The sequence below is a fragment of the Arachis stenosperma genome, chromosome 9, assembly GCF_014773155.1.
Source record: "Arachis stenosperma cultivar V10309 chromosome 9, arast.V10309.gnm1.PFL2, whole genome shotgun sequence".
NCBI classification, from domain to species: Eukaryota; Viridiplantae; Streptophyta; class Magnoliopsida; order Fabales; family Fabaceae; genus Arachis; species Arachis stenosperma.
The window spans coordinates 136,660,860-136,674,501 of record NC_080385.1 but is presented as its reverse complement, the minus strand read 5'-3'; the positions used below and the strand labels follow the sequence as shown (position 1 = coordinate 136,674,501).

The 13,642-nt window shown below is 40.4% G+C and overlaps 1 non-coding gene across 1 annotated transcript; it reads left to right on the top strand.

Moving 5' to 3' along the window:
• The first annotated feature begins 12,423 nt into the window (after positions 1 to 12,423).
• On the top strand, positions 12,424 to 12,531 carry LOC130952782 (small nucleolar RNA R71). The gene has a single exon (XR_009074958.1). It is a non-coding gene; the product is annotated as a small nucleolar RNA R71 (small nucleolar RNA).
• Positions 12,532 to 13,642: the final 1,111 nt, after the last annotated feature.

Here is a 13,642-nt window from a genome sequence, read left to right as displayed (position 1 = left end):
TCTTGGATTCCTTAATCAGAATCTTCGTGGTATAAGCTAGAGTTGATGGCGGCATTCAAGAGAATCCGGAAGGTCTAAACCTTGTCTGTGGTATTCTGAGTAGGATTCAAGGATTGAATGACTGTGACGAGCTTCAAACTCTTGAAGGCTGGGCGTTAGTGACAGACGCAAAAGAATCACTGGATTCTATTCCAACCTGATTGAGAACCGACAGATGAATAGCCGTGCTGTGACAGAGCGCGTTGAACATTTTCACTGAGAGGATGGGAGGTAGCCATTGACAACGGTGAAACCCTACATACAGCTTGCCTTGGAAGGAGCCTTGCGTGCTTGAAGAAGAAGACAGTAGGAAAGCAGAGATCCAGAAGATAGAGTATCTCCAAAATCTCAACCTGTTCTCCATTACTGCAAAACAAGTAATTATTTCATGTTCTTCCACATTTCACAATTAAACCCTGAGAATTATTGATATCCTGACTAAGAGTTACAAGATAACCATAGCTTGCTTCAAGCCGACAATCTCCGTGGGATCGACCCTTACTCACGTAAGGTATTACTTGGACGACCCAGTGCACTTGCTGGTTAGTTGTGCGGGATTGCAAAAGTGTGATTGCAATTTCGTGCACCAGAACGCCAGCCTTGAACACCTGTTTTGGCGTTGTAGGCCACTACTCCCCTTTGGGCATTGGACGCCAGGATTGGGACTGGTGGCTAGCGTTGAATTCCAGTTTTAGGCCTTCATTTCCAAAGAAAAGTATAAATTATTATATATTTCTGGAAAGCTCTAGATGTTATCTTTCCAAAGCCGTTGAGAGCACCACATTTGGACTTTTGTAGCTCCAGAAAAGTACCTTCGAGTGCACAGAGGTCAGATCCTGACAGCATCTGCATTCCTTTATCTGTCTCTGAATCAGACTTTTGCTCAAGCTCCTCAATTTTAGCCAGAAAATACCTGAAATAACCATAAAACACACAAACTCAAAGTAAAATAAAAAATATGAGTTTTTCACTAAAACCTATGAAAATATAATAAAACTTAAGCAAAACATAATGAAAACTATATGAAAATGATGCCAAAAAGCGTATAAAATATCTGCTCATTAGAACACCAAACTTAAATTATTGCTTGTTCCCAAGCAACTGAAAACAAAGTAGGATAGAAAGAAATAGAAGGATATAATAAATCTCAGAGTTTTCAATTAAACTCAGTTTCAATTAGATAAATGGGCTAGTAGCTTTTTGCTTCTAAATAGTTTTGGCACCTAATGCGGAATTTATAGTCCCACAGATTAACCGGCAAGTGCACCGGGTCGTACCAAGTAATACCTTACGTGAGTAAGGGTCGATCCCACGAGGATTGATGGACTAAGCAATAATGGTTGAGTGATTGGCTTAGTTAGACAAACAAAAAAGAGTGTTTTGGTATCCAAAGAGCATTAAATAGTAAATTAAGAATTTCAGAAAGCAAGCAGCGATGAGTTGGGAATAAAGTATGGAGAAAAACAGTTAAGGCTTCAGAGTTATCTATTTTTCTGGATTGATTTTTCTTACTAACTATTTTAATCATGCAAGATTTAATTCATGGCAAACTATATGTGACTAGACCCTAATTCCTTAGACCTTCCTAGTCTCCTCTAAAATTCATTAACTGCCAATTCCTTGGTCAATTAATTCCAATTAGAGAGTGATGATCAATTTCTAGTTTATATGCCACAAGAATCCTAATTATCTAAAAATGGGATTATATGTCACGTATCCTGTTAAATACAAACAATTAGAAATTCAGGATAATATGTTTTCAAGCTGTTGTTCAAGTAAAGAGCTTTTCCAAGTTTTACAAGAACTCAATTAGAACATGGGTCATACTTCCGTTCCACCCAAATTCATAAAATAAAGAACGAAAATAATTATTGAAATATAAATCAAAACATGGATTAAATTAGAAAGATCAAACGAATCAATCCATACAAATAGATAGAGCTCGTAACCTTAACAATGGAGGATTAGTTGCTCATGATTGAGAGGGAAAATAAGGATTCAGATAAAAAATGTACAGAGTTCCCATCTGATGGCATCTAAATTCCTATTTATAACTAATCCTAATAAATTTAAAATCTAATTATCTAAAATTAAAAATAATATCTTTTCCTAAAAATAAGATTTGAATTTAAATTCGAATTAATTAACAAGTCTTTAGCTGATGGGTGGGGACCACTTGATTTGTCCATTCTGCAGCTTCTAATCTGTGTTTTCTGGGCTGGAAATTGGGTCAAAATAGCCCATAAATCGCTCCCAGCATTTTTCTGGGTTTTTCTGCACGTGGCGCATGTCACGCGTATGAGTCAGTCACGCGGACGCATCGCTGAGCAAATCTTCAAATCACGCGTACGCGTCAGTCACGCGCACGCGTCGCCATGGATACCTCCAAATCACGCGCACACATGCGCGTCGCTCCTCGTAGCCATCTCCTTTGATTATTGTGCTGCATAAACTTCATCAAATCCAGCCGAATGCTATCTAAAATAAACAGTATTGCACAAAACTCAAAATAGCATCCATAGTGGCTAAACTATAATTAATTCTTGATTAAACTCAACAAAATCTATACAAATTCACTAGGAAAAGATAGGAAAGATGCTCACGCATCAACACCTCACTTTCCATTCCAGCTCAGAATGATTGGCATCTTTAAGAAGTCAGAATCCAGATGATACTATTAATTCTCCTAGTTCAGTTCTTTTTTATTCTTGAACATAGCTTCTTTAGAGTCTTGGTCGTGACCCTAAGCGCTTTGTTTTCCAGTATTACCATCGGATACATAAACGCCACAGACACTTAACTCGTTGAACCCTTTCAAATTGTGATTCAGCTTTGCTAGAATCCCCAGTCAGTGGTGTCTAGAGTTATTAAGCCCACTCTTTGTTTTGGATAACAATTTTAACTGCTCAGTCTCAAGCTTTTCACTTGACACCTTCACACCACAAGCATATAGCTAGGGAAGCAGCTCATTTGAACTATTTAGGCTAAGATTTTGTTTCTTTTAGGCCATCCTAACCATTGATGCTCAAAGCCTTGGATCCTTGCTCTTTCCTTTTGGTTAAAAGAGATATTGGCTTTTTGCTTTTGCCTTCTGAACTATTCTTATGATATAACTCAAAATTCAAGTATCTCATTTTCCTTTTTCAATTAAAATTTTCTTTTAAGCAAGGTGAGAGATGTAGGGAATATTTCATAGCTTTAAGACATAAAGTAAAGATGATCATGTACTAGAAAACAGATAATAAAATAAAATACAAGGAAAACAGAAAAATAACATAAGCAACAGGGGATTAAGGGAACAAATCCACCTTAGTTACTCCTTCTAAAGGATCCAATGGAGTGCTTGATTTTTTCTATGTCACGCCCCTGCCTTTGTTGTTCTTCCCTCATGGCTCTTTGATCTTCTCTCATGGCCCTTTGATCTTCTCTTATTTCATGGAGGATGGTGGAATGCTCTTGATGTCCCATCCTCAACTGATCCATGCCGGAGCTTAATTCTCCTTGAGAAGTATACAATTAGTCCCAATAGCCTTGGGGAGGAAAATGCATCCCTTGAGGTATCTCAGGGATTTCTTGTTCAGGTTGCTCGATATGCTCTTGTTGAGGTGCATGTGTAGACTCTATGGTTTGCTCCATCCTTCTTTTAGTGATGGGCTTGTCCTCCTCAATGGGGATGTCTCTTTCTATGACAATCCCAGCTGAATTGCATAGATGACAGATAAGGTGGGAGATTGCCAACCTTGCTAAGGTGGAAGGCTTTTTAGCTTTCTTGTATAACTCTTAAGGTATTACCTCATGTACTTCCACCTCACTTCCAATCATGATGCAATAAATCATAATGGCTCTGTCTATGGTCACTTCTGACCGATTGCTAGTATGGATGATGGAGCGTTGGATGAATTCCAACCATCCTCTAGCTACGGGCTTGAGGTCAAGCCTTCTCAGTTGGATAGACTTGCCTTGAGCATCCCTCTTCCTCTGAGCTCCTTTCACACGAATGTCTGAAATGACTTGGTCCAGCCTATGATCAAAATTAACTCTCCTAGTGTAAGGATGTGGGTCTCCTTGCATTATTGGCAAATGGAGCGCCAATCTTACACTTTTCTGGGCTGAAATCCAAGGATCGCCCTCAGACCATAGTGCTCCAATTGTTGGAATGTGGGTTCACACTAGTGTCATGGTTTTTAGTGACCCATGAATTAGCATAGAACTCTTGCACCATCAAGATTCCAACTTCCGGAATAGGATTGGATAGGACTTCCCAACCTCTCCTCTGGATTTCTCGTCAGATCTCTGGGTACTCATTCTTTTTTAGACTAAAGGGGACTTCAGGAATTACCCTTTTCTTTGCCACTACTTCATAGAAGTGGTCTTGATGAGCTTTGGTGATGAATCTCTCCATCTTCCAATATTCGGAGCTGGAAGCAACTGCTTTTTCCTTTCCTCTTTCTAGAGAATTCTCCAACTTTGGGTTCCATAAGTGTGAATGAAAAGCAAAAATCAAGGCTTTTCCAACACCAAACTTAAAAGCTTTGCTCATCCTCAAGCAAATCAAGAAAGAAAAGAGTAGAAGAAGAAGAGAATATACGAGATGGAGGGGGATAGTGGCTCGGCCAAGTGAGGGCTTTAGTGTATGGAGTGTGTGTATGAAGGGTTAGAAGAAGGGTATTTATAGGGTTGGGTTAGCGGTAGGGTTTGAATGAATGGGTGGGAATTGGGTGGGAAATTTTGAATTTGAACTGGGTGAGGGTTGGTGGGTGATGAGCAGATAATTTATATGCTTTTTGACATTGTTTTTATATAGTTTTTAGTATGTTTTATTCACTTTTTAGTATATTTTTATTAGATTTTAAGCAAAATTCACAATTCTGGACTTTACTATGAGTTTGTGTGCTTTTCTATGATTTCAAGTATTTTCTGGCTGAAATTGAGGGACCTGAGCAAAAATCTGATTCAGAGGCTGAAGAAGGACTGTTGATGCTGTTGGATTCTGACCTCCCTGCACTCGAAATGGTGTTTTTGGAGCTAAAAAAATCCAAATGGCACGCTCTCAACTGCGTTGGAAAGTACACATCCAGGGCTTTCTAGAAATATATAATATTCCATAATTTGCCCAAGTTTAGACGACACAAACTGGCATTCAACGCCAGCTTTCTGCCATATTCTGGCGTTAAACGCCAGAAACAAGTTGCAAGCCAGAGTCAAATACCAGAAACAGGTTACAAACTAGCGTATAACTCCAAGGAAGACCTCTACATGTGAAAGCTTCAATGCTCAGCCCAAGCACACACCAAGTGGGCCCGAAAGTGGATTTCTGCATCATTTACTTATTTCTGTAACCCTAGTAACTAGTTTAGTATAAATAGAACTTTTTACTATTGTATTAGGATCTTTGGACGAGCTTTTGGAACATCTTTGATCATTGTTAGTCCTTAGACATTGGGGGCTGGCCTCACGGCCATGCCTATCTTATTTTCCCTTATGTATTTTCAACGGTGGAGTTTCTACACACCATAGATTAAGGTGTGGAGCTTTGCTGTTCCTCGAGTATTAATGCAAAGTACTACTGTTTTCTATTCAATTCATGCTTATTCTTATTCTAAGATATTCATTTGCACACAAGAACATGATGAATGTGATGATTATGTGACACTCATCACCATTCTCACTTATGAACGCGTGATTGACAACCACTTCCGTTCTACATGAAGACAAGCTTGAATGTATATCTCTTGGATTTCTAATCAACGATTCACATCGACTCCCCTCTGACAATGGGACATCTGAATCCGAGATTAGAGTCATTGTCGTATAGACTAGAACCCGTTGGCAGCATTCTTGAGATTCGGAAAGTCTAAACTTTGTCTGTGGTATTCCAAGTAGGATTTGGGATGGGATGACTGTGACGAGCATCAAACTCGTGACTGTAGGGCGTGGTGACAGACACAAAAGGATAGTAAATCCTATTCCTACACGATCGAGAACCAATAGCTGATTAGCCATACGATATCTATGCATGGTATTTTTCATTCGAGACGAGCAATCCGACAGTTGATTAGCCGTACAGAAACCGTAGAGGACCATTTTCACCGAGAGGACGGGAAGTAGCCATTGACAACGATGACACCCAACATACAGCTTGCCATGGAAAGGAGTCTGAAGGATTGGATGAAGGTAGTAGGAAAGCAGAGATTCAGAAGGAACAACGTGGTGCACGAAATTGTGATCATCAATGGCACCATCAACATGGTACGCTCATTCCAATCTCAACTCTTTATCACAACTTCGCACAACTAACCAGCAAGTGCACTGGGTCGTCCAAGTAATAAACCTTACGCGAGTAAGGGTCGATCCCATGGAGATTGTTGGTATGAAGCAAGCTATGGTCACCTTGTAAATCTTAGTCAGGCAGACTCAAATGGGTATGGGTGATATACGAATAAAACATAAAGATAAAGATAGAGATACTTATGTATATCATTGGTGAGAGCTTCAGATAAGCGTATGAAGATGCTTTGTCCCTTCCGTCTCTCTGCTTTCCTACTGTCTTCATCCAATCCTTCTTACTCCTTTCCATGGCAAGCTTATGCAAGGGTTTCACCGTTGTCAGTGGCTACCTCCCATCCTCTCAGTGGAAATGTTCAACGCACCCTGTCACGGCACGGCTATCCATCTGTCGGTTCTCAATCAGGCCGGAATAGAATCCAGTGATTCTTTTGCGTCTGTCACTAACGCCCCGCCCTCAGGAGTTTGAAGCACGTCACAATCATTCAATCATTGAATCCTACTTAGAATTCCACAGACAAGGTTAGACCTTCCGGATTCTCTTGAATGCCGCCATCAGTTCTTGCCTATACCACGAAGACTCTGATCTCACGGAATGGCTGGCTCGTTTGTCAGGCGAGCGCTCGGTTGTCAGGCGATCAACCATGCATCGTGTATCAGGAATCCAAGAGATATTCACCCAATCTAAGGTAGAACGGAGGTGGTTGTCAGTCACACGTTCATAGGTGAGAATGATGATGAGTGTCACGGATCATCACATTCATCAAGTTGAAGAACAAGTGATATCTTGGAACAAGAACAAGCGGAATTGAATAGAAGAACAATAGTAATTGCATTAATACTCGAGGTACAGCAGAGCTCCACACCTTAATCTATGGTGTGTAGAAACTCCACCGTTGAAAATACATAAGAACAAAAGTGATCATTGGTTTCGGCCCCAGAGAGGGAACCAGAAGAACCAAGATGAAAATACAATAGTAAAAGGTCCTACTTATAGGGAACTAGTAGCTTAAGAATTACAAAGATGAGTAAATGACATAAAAATCCACTTCCGGGCCCACTTAGTGTGTGTTTGGGCTGAGCATTGAAGCATTTTTGTGCAGAGACTCTTCTTGGAGTTAAACGCCAGCTTTTGTGCCAGTTTGGGCGTTTAACTCCCACTTTGGTGCCAGTTCCAGCGTTTAACGCTGGGAAATCTGAAGGTGACTTTGAACGCCAGTTGGGGCCATTAAATCTTGGGCAAAGTATGGACTATCATATATTTCTGGAAAGCCCAGGATGTCTACTTTCCAACGCCGTTAAGAGCGCGCCAATTGGGCTTCTGTAGCTCCAGAAAATCCACTTCGAGTGCAGGGAGGTCAGAATCCAACAACATCTGCAGTCCTTTTCAGTCTCTGAATCAGATTTTTGCTCAGGTCCCTCAATTTCAGCCAGAAAATACCTGAAATCACAGAAAAACACACAAACTCATAGTAAAGTCCAGAAAAGCGAATTTTAACTAAAAACTAATAAAAATATACTAAAAACTCAACTAAAACTACTAAAAACATACTAAAAACAATGCCAAAAAGCGTACAAATTATCCGCTCATCACAACACCAAACTTAAATTGTTGCTTGTCCTCAAGCAACTGGAAATAAAATAAGATAAAAAGAAGAGACTATGCAATGAACTCCAAAAACATCTATGAAGATCAGTATTAATTAGATGAGCGGGGCTTTTAGCTTTTTGCCTCTGAATAGTTTTGGCATCTCACTTTATCCTTTGAAATTCAGAATGATTGGCATCTTAGGAACTCAGAATCCAGATAGTGTCATTGATTCTCCTAGTTAAGTATGATGATTCTTGAACATAGCTACTTTATGAGTCTTGGTCGTGGCCCAAAGCACTCTGTCTTCCAGTATTACCACCGGATACATACATGCCACAGACACATAATTGGGTGAACCTTTTCAGATTGTGACTCAGCTTTGCTAGAGTCCCCAATTAGAGGTGTCCAGGGTTCTTAAGCACACTCTTTTTGCCTTGGATCACAACTTTATTTCTTTCTTTTTCTTCCTTTTTCTCTTTCTCTCTCTCTTTTTTTTCGTTTTTTTTTTGTATTCACTGCTTTTTCTTGCTTCAAGAATTATTTTTATGATTTTTCAGATCCTCAGTAACATGTCTCCTTTTTCATCATTCTTTCAAGAGCCAACATTCATGAACCACAAATTCAAAAAGACATATGCACTGTTTAAGCATACATTCAGAAAACAAAAGTATTGCCACCACATCAAAATAATTAATCTGTTATAAAATTTAAAATTCATGCAATTCTTCTCTCTTTCAATTAAGAACATTTTTTTTATTTAAGAAAGGTGATGGATTCATAGGACATTCATAACTTTAAGGCATAGACACTAAGACACTAATGATCATAAGACACAAACATAGACAAACATAAGCATGAAAATTTCGAAAAACAGGAAAATAAAGAACAAGGAGATTAAAGAACGGGTCCACCTCAGTGATGGCGGCTTGTTCTTCCTCTTGAAGGTCTTATGGAGTGCTTGAGCTCCTCAATGTCTCTTCCTTGTCTTTGTTGCTCCTCTCTCATGATTCTTTGATCTTCTCTAATTTCATGGAGGAGGATGGAATGTTCTTGGTGCTCCACCCTTAGTTGTCCCATGTTGGAACTCAATTCTCCTAGGGAGGTGTTCAGTTGCTCCCAATAGTCTTGTGGAGGAAAGTGCATCCCTTGAGGCATCTCAGGGATCTCATGATGAGAGTGGTCTCTTGTTTGCTCCATCCTCTTCTTAGTAATGGGCTTGTCCTCATCAATGGGGATGTCTCCCTCTATGTCAACCCCAACTGAATAACAGAGGTGACAAATGAGGTGAGGAAAGGCTAACCTTGCCAAGGTAGAGGACTTGTCCGCCACCTTATAAAGTTCCTGGGCTATAACCTCATGAACTTCCACTTCTTCTCCAATCATGATGCTATGGATCATGATGGCTCGGTCTAGAGTAACTTCGGACCGGTTGCTAGTGGGAATGATTGAGCGTTGGATAAACTCCAACCATCCTCTAGCCACGGGCTTGAGGTCATGCCTTCTCAATTGAATCGGCTTCCCTCTTGAATCTCTCTTCCATTGGGCGCCCTCTTCACAAATGTCAGTGAGGACTTGGTCCAACCTTTGATCAAAGTTGACCCTTCTTGTGTAAGGATGTTCATCTCCTTGCATCATGGGCAAGTTGAATGCCAACCTTACATTTTCCGGACTAAAATCCAAGTATTTCCCCCGAACCATAGTAAGCCAATTCTTTGGATCCGGGTTCACACTTTGATCATGGTTCTTGGTGATCCATGCATTGGCATAGAACTCTTGAACCATTGAGATTCCGACTTGTTGAATGGGGTTGGTAAGAACTTCCCAACCTCTTCTTCGGATCTCATGTCGGATCTCCGGATATTCACTCTTTTTGAGTGAAAAAGGGACCTCGGGGATCACCTTCTTCAAGGCCACAACTTCATAGAAGTGGTCTTGATGCACCCATGAGATGAATCTCTCCATCTCCCATGACTCGGAGGTGGAAGCTTTTGCCTTCCCTTTCCTCTTTTTAGAGGTTTCTCCGGCCTTGGATGCCATAAATGGTTATGGAAAAACAAAAAGCAATGATTTTACCACACCAAACTTAAAAGGTTTGCTCGTCCTCGAGCAAAAGAAGAAAGAAGAGAGTAGAAGAAGAAGAAATGAGGAAGAAGGGAATGGCTTTGTGTTCGGCCAAAGAGGGGGAGAAATGGTGTTTAGGTTGTGTGAAAATGAAGGGGTGAAGAAGGGTTTTATGAAGGATGGATGTGAGTGGTGAAGAGAGATGGGATTTGATAGGTGAAGGGTTTTTGGGGAAGAGGTGTTGAGGTGATTGGTGAATGGGTGAAGAAGAGAGAGAGTGGTGGGGTAGGTGGGAATCCTGTGGGGTCCACAGATCCTGAGGTGTCAAGAAAAAGTCATCCCTGCACCAAATGGCATGCAAAAACGCGTTTTGAGCCAATTTTGGCGTTAAACGCCGGGCTGGTGCCCATTTCTGGCGTTTAACGCCAGGTTCTTGCCCTTTCCTGGCGTTTAACGCCAGTCTGGTGCCCCTTTCTGGCGTTAAATGCCCAAAATGGTGCCAGACTGGGCGTTAAACGCCCATCTGCTAGCCTTACTGGCGTTTAAACGCCAGTAGGTTCTTCCTCCAGGGTGTGCTATTTTTCTTCCTGTTTTTTATTCTGTTTTTACTTTTTCAATTGATTTTGTGACTTCTCATGATCATCAACCTACAGAAAACATAAAATAACAAAAGAAAATAGATAAAATATAACATTGGGTTGCCTCCCAACAAGCGCTTCTTTAATGTCAGTAGCTTGACATTGGGCTCTCATGGAGCCTCACAAATGCTCAGAGCAATATTGGAACCTCCCAACACCAAACTTAGAGTTTGAATGTAGGGGTTCAACACCAAACTTAGAGTTTGGTTGTGGCCTCCTAACACCAAACTTAGAGTTTGACCGTGGGGGCTCTGTTTGACTCTGTTTTGAGAGAAGCTCTTCATGCTTCCTCTCCATGGTGACAGAGGGATATCCTTGAGCCTTAAACACAAAGGATTCTTCATTCACTTGAATGATCAGTTCACCTCCATCAACATCAATCACAGCCTTAGTTGTGGCAAGGAAGGGTCTGCCAATGATGATGGATTCATCCATGCATTTCCCAGTCTCTAGGACTATGAAATCAGTAGGGATGTAATGGTCTTCAACCTTTACCAGAACATCCTCTACAAGTCCATAAGCTTGTTTTCTTGAATTGTCTGCCATCTCTAGTGAGATTCTTGCAGCTTGTACCTCAAAGATCCCTAGCTCCTCCATTACAGAGAGATACATGAGGTTTACACTTGACCCTAAGTCACACAGAGCCTTCTTGAAGGTCATGGTGCCTATGGTACAAGGTATGGAGAACTTCCCAGGGTCCTGCCTCTTTTGAGGTAATTTTTGCCTAGACAAGTCATCCAGTTCTTTGGTGAGCAAAGGGGGTTCATCCTCCCAAGTCTCATTTCCAAATAACTTGTCATTTAGCTTCATGATTGCTCCAAGGTATGTAGCAACTTGCTCTTTAGTGACATACTCATCCTCTTCAGAGGAGGAATACTCATCAGAGCTCATGAAAGGCAGAAGCAAGTCCAATGGAATCTCTATGGTCTCATTTTGAGCCTCAGATTCCCATGGTTCCTCATTGGGGAACTCAGTGAAGGCCAGTGGACGTCCATTGAGGTCTCCCTCAGTGGCGTTCACTGCCTCTCCTTCCTCTCCAAATTCGGCCATGTTGATGGCCTTGCACTCTCCTTTTGGATTTTCTTCTGTATTACTTGGAAGAGTACTAGGAGGGAGTTCAGTAATTTTCTTGCTCAGCTGTCCCACTTGTGCCTCCAAATTCCTAATGGAGGACCTTGTTTCAGTCATGAAACTTTGAGTGGTTTTGATTAGATCAGAGACCATGGTTGCTAAGTCAGAGGGGTTCTACTTAGAATTCTCTGTCTGTTGCTGAGAAGATGATGGAAAAGGCTTGCCATTGCTAAACCTGTTTCTTCCACCATTATTGTTGTTGAAACCTTGTTGAGGTCTCTGTTGATCCTTCCATGAGAAATTTGGATGATTTCTCCATGAAGAATTATAGGTGTTTCCATAGGGTTCTCCTAGGTAATTCACCTCTTCCATTGAAGGGTTCTCAGGATCATAGGCTTCTTCTTCAGATGAAGCATCCTTAGTACTGCTTGGTGAATTTTGTATTCCAGACAGACTTTGAGAAATCAAATTGACTTGTTGAGTCAATATTTTATTCTGAGCCAATATGGCATTCAGAGTATCAATCTCAAGAACTCCTTTCTTCTGATTAGTCCCATTGTTCACAGGATTCCTTTCAGAAGTGTACATGAATTGGTTATTTGCAACCATTTCAATTAGCTCTTGAGCTTCTGTAGGCGTCTTCTTCAGATGAAGAGATCCTCCAGCAGAGCTATCCAAAGACATCTTGGATAGTTCAGAGAGACCATCATAGAAAATACCTATGATGCTCCATTCAGAAAGCATGTCAGAAGGACATTTTCTGATCAATTGTTTGTATCTTTCCCAAGCTTCATAGAGGGATTCTCCATCCTTCTATCTGAAGGTTTGGACTTCCACTCTAAGCTTACTCAATTTTTGAGGTGGAAAGAACTTTGCCAAGAAGGCATTGACTAGCTTTTCCCATGAGTCCAGGCTTTCTTTAGGTTGTGAGTCCAACCATGTCCTAGCTCTGTCTCTTACAGCAAAAGGGAGTAGCATAAGTCTGTAAACCTCAGGGTCAACCCCATTAGTCTTGACAGTGTCACAGATTTGCAAGAATTCAGCTAAGAACTGATGAGGATCTTCCAATGGAAGTCCATGGAACTTGCAATTCTGTTGCATTAGAGAAACTAATTGAGGCTTAAGCTCAAAGTTGTTTGCTCCAATGGCAGGGATAGAGATGCTTCTCCCATAGAAGTCGGGAGTAGGTGCAGTAAAGTCACCCAGCACCTTCCTTGCATTGTTGTTATTTTCGGCTGCCATGGGTTCTTCTTCTTTGAAGATTTCTATTAGGTCCTCTACAGAGAGTTGTGCCTTAGCTTCTCTTAGCTTTCGCTTCAAGGTCCTTTCAGGTTCAGGGTCAGCTTCAACAAGAATGCCTTTGTCTTTGTTCCTGCTCATATGAAAGAGAAGAGAACAAGAAGATGTGGAATCCTCTATGTCACAGTATAGAGATTCCTTGAGGTGTCAGAGAAGAAGAAAATTAGAAGGAAGAGGTAGAAGAATTCGAACTTAATCAGATAGAGTTTGAATTGTGCATTGAGGAGGAGTGGTACTCCATAAATAGAAGGATGTGAGAAGAGGGGAAGAGATTTTTTTCGAAAATTAATTAAAAAGATTTTAAAAATATTTTGAAAAACTTTAATTTGATTTTCGAAAATCAAGAGTGAGAAAGAGATCAAGTAATTTTTGAAAAAGATTTTGAAATTAGAAATCAAAAAGATATGATTAAAAACTGTTTTGAAAAAGATGTGATTAAAAAGATATGATAGAAAAAAATTATGCTTTTAAAAAGATATGATTGAAAAGATATGATTTGAAAACAATTTAAAAAGATTTGATTTTTTTAAAATTAATGACTTGCCTAACAAGAAAAGATATGATTCAAACATTAAACCTTTCTCAACAGAAAAGGCAACATACTTGAAATGTTGAATTAAATCATTAATTGATAGCAAGTATCTTTGAAAAAGGAAAG